This window comes from Nylanderia fulva, unplaced genomic scaffold (genome assembly GCF_048542155.1).
Source record: "Nylanderia fulva isolate GAGA-0341 unplaced genomic scaffold, ASM4854215v1 Scaffold11, whole genome shotgun sequence".
Classification (NCBI taxonomy): Eukaryota; Metazoa; Arthropoda; class Insecta; order Hymenoptera; family Formicidae; genus Nylanderia; species Nylanderia fulva.
In genome coordinates, this window is record NW_028189302.1 from 90001 (window position 1) to 95486 (window position 5486).

A 5486-nucleotide genomic window follows, 5' to 3' on the forward strand; every position below is an offset into this window, starting at 1 on the left:
GAAGATCTAATATTCATCTTCTCTCTAATTTCGGAATGGATTTCTTCTAACTTTCTTCTGAGAGTACTAGCGAAATTTTCTATCGAAGACGGCTCTTTTTCTTCTAATCTAGGAACATTTCCTTGTAATAGATCCACTGGAAGTCTTAGATCTCGAGCGAAATATAATTCCGCAGGAGTCATTCCAGTGGTTTCGTGCTTCGAAGATCTGTAAGCTAGAAGAAACATGGGAATCCATCGATCCCAATCTTTTTGATTTTGTGAAATATACTTTGCTAGATAATTGATTATTGTCTGATGTTGTCGTTTGAATTGACTGAGAATGCAACGCAGTAGTCCGCGTTTTCCTAATTCCAAGAAGTTCCATTTCTTCAGCAAACAGTTTCGATTCAAAATTCTTCCTTTGATCGGTATGTACTTTTAAAAGTACTCTATGTCTTGAAATAAACTCATTAATGAAGATTTCTGCAACTGTCTTTGCTCTAATATTCTTCAGGGAAAAAGCTTTTACCCATTTGGTGAAACAATCTACGATAACAACCAAATACTTGTTTCCAGAAGAAGTTATTGGAAGTGGACCTAGGATATCCATTTGAATTCTTTCAAAAGGACTTCCGACATTATAGGTCTGCATAGGAGATTTTCCTTTTCCTGTGGGGTCTTTCTTTGAAACACAAACTTTGTAAGACTTGCACCAATCTTCAACGTCTTGCTTATATATCGCCCAATAGAAGCGTTTTCGAACTTTTTCCAAGGTTTTGTTTATTCCAAAATGACCTCCCGAGGGAGAATCATGTACCTCCTCAAGGATTTCTTTCACTCGTTTTCGAGGAACAATTAATTGAAGAAAACTAAATTTCAAATTTGAGATCCATCTTTCTTTTTAACCAAAACAACTGGAGACACTTAAGGACTCTGAGATTCCTCAATAATTCCTTCGGTTTTCATCTCCTCCATGATTTTATCAACTTCTTCTCTCATCTGCAAAGGAATCCTACGAGGTGCCTGCTTAATGAAGGGAGAGTCTTTGACATTTATAATATGTTCAACATCACAATTCCCAGCAACAATTTCGCAAGAGAATAGATCTTGAAATTCATTTAAAAAGTCAATAAAAGTTTCTTCCCACTTCTTGTAAAGGATTCCATTCTGAAGAACTAACGCATCCTAATACGTCCAATAGATCTGAGTGGAAATGTCATGGGTCGTCAATTTAGAACGACGTGTAGACGTGTTCCTTCTCTTTTTGGAAAAGATAACACTGGGGATGAAAATAACATTAACTTCAAGTTTTCAAAAGCACTCACATTTATTGTTCCAAAGAAATTTAACTTGATTCTCTGATATCTGATCTAAAATATCGTCGATTCGAGGGAGGGGATAGGAGTCTTTTACCGTGATATTGTTGAGTCTTTGATAATCAATACAAAATCTGAGAGATCCATCTTTCTTTTTAACCAAAACAACTGGAGACACTTAAGGACTCTGAGATTCCTCGATAATTCCTTCGGTTTTCATCTCCTCCATGATTTTATCAACTTCTTCTCTCATCTGCAAAGGAATCCTACGAGGTGCCTGCTTAATGAAGGGAGAGTCTTTGACATTTATAATATGTTCAACATCACAATTCCCAGCAACAATTTCGCAAGAGAATAGATCTTGAAATTCATTTAAAAAGTCAATAAAAGTTTCTTTTTGAATTTCTTGTAAATGGATAGAGCTCTTTTCAAAAAGTTCATTTAAAATTGACGGGACCGTCTTTGAAAAATCTTCCATCCGTAAACATTTAAAATCTTTATTTTCAAATCCGGATTCATTAAAAGCTTTATTGAAAACTCTGTCCAAATTAATTTTTTTAAGAAAATCAATTCCAAGTATACATTGATCATTTATTTCTGCAATAAACAATGATATTTCAACAGAATAATTTCCAATTTCGATCTTTGCTTTTACTAAAAATTCAATTAAAATTTTCTCTCCCGTCGGATATTTCAAATTAATATTTTTGACTGGAATCTTCTCAAGATCTTTTCTTACTAATTTACTATTTATTATTAAGACATCAGAGCCCGTATCTATTTTAAATAAACAACCTTTTCCATTCACTTTCCCAAAATATGAGAAATAATCTTTTTGAAGAATTCTCCTAACACTACATTCTACAAAATCAAAAGTCGGGGTACTGTCAATGAAAGTTGAATTTTCCCCGAAAAGTTCAACTAATTCTAATTTCTCTTTTCGTCAGGGCATTGAAAACGAAGATGTCCGGTCTTTCCACACGACCAACATTCCTTAGAGGAAAAATTATTTGTCTGCGCTTTTTCTCCCGAGTCTTTTGAATTTTCGTTTCCTTTTTACGGAGTTAGTTCGCGCGTCATTCCTTTCCGCCTTTTGAAAATTTTGCTTTTCGGAATTTTTGAATCTCCCATAGTTACCAAAATTCTCCCTTTTTCTCTCAAAATTTTTCTCTTGAATGATTTTGACAGCTTTTGCCCTTTCAATTGCTAAATTTAAAGAGGTTATCCCTTTTAGTTGAAAGGTTCTCCTCATAAACCCGTCTGTCAAACTGGAAATAAATTGAGCGCAAGCCATTTTATCACGAACTAAGAAAGAACATTCCGGATACGCGAGTCGTGATAATTTTTCAAGTTCAATCCCAAACGAAGCGAAATCTTCCCCAAATTTCTGTCTTCTATTAGTGAAAAGAGAATAATAATTTTGTGTTAAATTTCCGTCCCCAAATAGAAGCTCTAATTTTGATTTTAATTCCACAAAAGCTAAATCTTCAAAATTCTCAATATTCTCTAAGACAATTCGCGCTTTTCCCCTTAAATTCGCGGCGAGAGTTATTGTTTTCATCTTATCGTCCCAATTATTTGTCATCGCGATCAAAAGAAATTGGGAAAGAAATCCCCGCAGCAGAACTTTTCCGTCATACGTATCAGGCTTCAATTTAAAGCCCGTTTTCGCGCGAAAATCGTTGGTCGACTCAATCGCGGTTATCGCACAAGCCCTATTTTGCCTCTATATTTTGTGTGTCCCCGGAAGCTCTATTATTAGAAAGACTTAGCTAATTTTGCTGTGACATACGCTGTTCAAGTTTTCGCAATTGGTCGTCCTTCTCTCGAAGAAGAGCTTCAAAGTGAGCTTGTTGTTGCTCTCGCTCAGCACGCATTTCCCGCAGTTCTCGCAACGCAGCTTGGAGCATTTCCGGCTCGGAGGAAGTCTCGTTGACAGGAGGACGTTTCGCTCGAGATCGCGTTGCTCTCGGAGAATGACTCGTTGCCATTATGTCGCAGCTATTCCTCGTTGGTCCCTTGAAATGTCGTGGGCTATCCCGGACGAGTTCCCAAAATGTTGCGCCTCCCGGACGCCTCTCGTGCGGTCACACATACACAATCACTCTCACTCGCGCACGAAATGAAATGAAGACTCGTTTGAACACAAGTTAAGTTTTTAATGGGTCGACCCAGGGAAAATACAAAGAAGATAAATTGTATTTTGTAAATATTAATGAAAATTATGTCTGCGGTCTCGTAACGTCAATCGGACTTGACAGCTAGACCAAGACTGACAGATGGCGACGATAAACAAAAGTAAGTCGGAGGTTGTTTATCAACAACTCTCTTGACGACGATCTCCCGGAAACGTCTTAGGGGATGAGGATGCAGATCCAGAGGCGCAACAATATATACAGGGTGACCCATTTTAACTTAGGCAGCCAAATAACTCGAAAAATAAGCACACTACAAAAAAATGTTTGCAATCAAAATTTCGTCATTTCAAGGGGGACGTACAATGACGTTAACATCAGCCTCCTCACCTCTCCCCCTGGGCGAGGGGGGGCAAGTTTGAAATCTTAAATGGGAACCCCTATTTTTTATTGCATATTCGGAATCTTTGGCTAAAAACACATACAATTTGTCTGAAACATTTTTCTCGATTCATGATAGATGGCGCTGTAATCGACAAAATTCAATTTCTTTGATTTCTCTTACTGAGAACCCATGCTTACGATTCTGCAATACATTAACAATAAAAATACCACGTTTTCATTGTTAATACTCGAAATTAGTCTTAAAACAAACTTCTCATTATTTTATATTACTCATTAATTACTTCTCAAGAAATTGCTTTTAGCGTAACTTGCCCTGTAGGCAACTTGAATGGTCCAAAGTACCGCACAAGAAACGCCCAATTACCTGCGGCGAGTGCACACTCAGTGCGCACTCCATTTAGTGCCAAAGTCACAAGTGTTTATGTATTTTTTTAACATTTGTACTCTGATAAAATTCTGGTAAAATGGCAAATTATACTCCTACAGAAGTAATCGATATTCTTATAACCTTTGGTGAATATGGTAGAAATTACAGACTTACTGCCCGTACTTATGCGGAGCGATTCCCAAATCGCCGCCATCCTACTGATCAACAAATTATAAACATTGAAAGAAGATCTCGTAATAATCCACTTCATCGCGAAAGGCGAAGGAATAGACTTCATAATAATAATGACCCTAGATTGCTCGCAGTTTTGGCTATGGTTCATCAAAATCCCCATATTAGTACCCGTCAAATAGAACGAGAACTGGGAATCTCTCAAACTACGGCACATAGATTGTTACGATCAGTCAATTACCATCCGTATCATATTACTCTGGTACAGGAATTAAGTGAGGCCGACTACGTACTCAGAGTACAATTTTGTAGATGGGCTCTTGAGATGTTAGATCAGAATCCAGATTTTTTTAGTAATATTTGTTTCAGTGATGAAGCAACATTCATCAGCAATGGTAGTCTCAATAGGCATAATTGCCACTATTGGTCACCAGATAATCCACATTGGTATCGTGAGGTGCTTAATCAACATCGTTGGAGTTTGTATGTATGGGTAGGCATTTGCAATGGCCAAGTTATTGGACCTCATTTTTTTGAACGTCCAATTAATAGTCCAATGTATTTAGACTTCCTCGAAAATGATTTGCCAGCATACCTAGAGAATGTTCCCCTTGCAGTTAGACTAAATTTATGGTATCAACAAGATGGTGCTCCTGCTCATTATGCTCGTCTTGTACGGATGTTTTTGAATCATAGGTTCCCAAATCGGTGGATAGGGCGGGGTGGACCAGTTCTGTGGCCTCCGAGATCACCGGATTTGAACCCTTTTGATTTCTTTTTATGGGGATACGTTAAAGATGCAGTGTATAGTGAAGCTCCAACGACACGATTGAATATGATGGAAAGAATAAGAAGAGCTTGTGAAGCTATAACTCCTTTAATGCTAGAAAATGTACAACGTAACTTTCACTGTCGATTACTGTTATTCTTAGAAAATAATGGTGCACACTTTGAGCATCTCCTTCATGCGGAGAGAGCTGATAACAATGCAATCTTGCCTTAACTGGTTGGGTCACCACTCGACCTTGCCTTAACTGGTTGGGTCACCACACGACCTTGCCTTCACTGACTGGGTCACTACTTGACCTTG